Raw genomic sequence first — 1142 nt, 5'->3', positions numbered from 1 at the left:
GACTGGCCAGCAGTCACCAGTGCCAGCAAGCCATTCTACTGTACATTTTTAGATGTCCCATGACAGCTGAGGGCTCCATCACCTTTGCCAATGCCCACACACTGTTTCTGGGCTAGATCATGACAGAAGAAGAGAACAGAATCTATGTCTGGTAGGCGAGGGACCTCAGCACTGTTAGTGGCACACTGGGAGGCAGAGTCAGCAGGTGGATCTAGTAAATGTAGGTGAGGTCATGACCATCGCATACATGTTCTGGAGGCAGATGGAGCCACAGCCAACCCCTGAGAGAGGAACAGGTAAAGCAATTAGAGCTAAAAGCCAATGGCTAGGCTGCAAGTGTGACTAGCACCTTGGACTGTAGCTGTGTCAAGGAGAGTGCTTCTCCTCCAGATTCACTTTACTTGCCAAGGGAGGTGTGATTTTGAGACGATTTGTAGTGCCTCAGGCATCTTTTCATCAAGGACAGTACCAAAAATGTCTTGCACCCAGATTGCTGTACCCACAGAGAAAGTGGCCAGTCTCCTCCCCCTAGTGGCTTGATCTTTATTAAAAAAAATAATATATTGGAGAAAAAATTGGTGGTCTTACTAGGAGAGTTTCAAAGCACAGAAAACTATTGTAAAAGAAAGGAGGAAGAAATGATAATACTTATTCATTTTCCTCTCTGTCCAGGTTTCTTGTGCCTTCGAGGGCTGCTTATTGGTAAGGGCTGTGTTAAAGCTGCCCAAAAAGAATAACTGGAGGTCCCCTTTTTGTTTCTTTCCCCAAAGATCCCAAATCCCAGAAGCCCCCTACACCACCACCCACACCACCCACCCCCCACCACTCCCAACTTTGTTGCCTTCTACAGCTGCCCCTCCCTTCATGAAAATGGTCAACAAATCATGGCAGGGCTAAAAGGAGGATGGGGAAGGTTAATTAGTGCATAGACATCCATAAACACATGCACACAGAGAAACATTTAATTATATGACTCCCATTAATAGCCTAGACAGATATAGCTATGATGGTGTTGGAGGGCTACAGCTCCTTCAGCTTATCTGAACTAGGTGTACGGATTGTCACAAGGCTCTCTGAAGCAAATCAGGAGTATTATTTAAGAGGAAGAAGCCATCATGAATCAGAGAAGGCAACACCAGAAT

The sequence above is a fragment of the Merops nubicus genome, unplaced genomic scaffold (genome assembly GCF_000691845.1).
Source record: "Merops nubicus isolate BGI_N331 unplaced genomic scaffold, ASM69184v1 scaffold13961, whole genome shotgun sequence".
NCBI classification, from domain to species: domain Eukaryota; kingdom Metazoa; phylum Chordata; class Aves; order Coraciiformes; family Meropidae; genus Merops; species Merops nubicus.
This window is presented reverse-complemented; position numbering follows the sequence as displayed.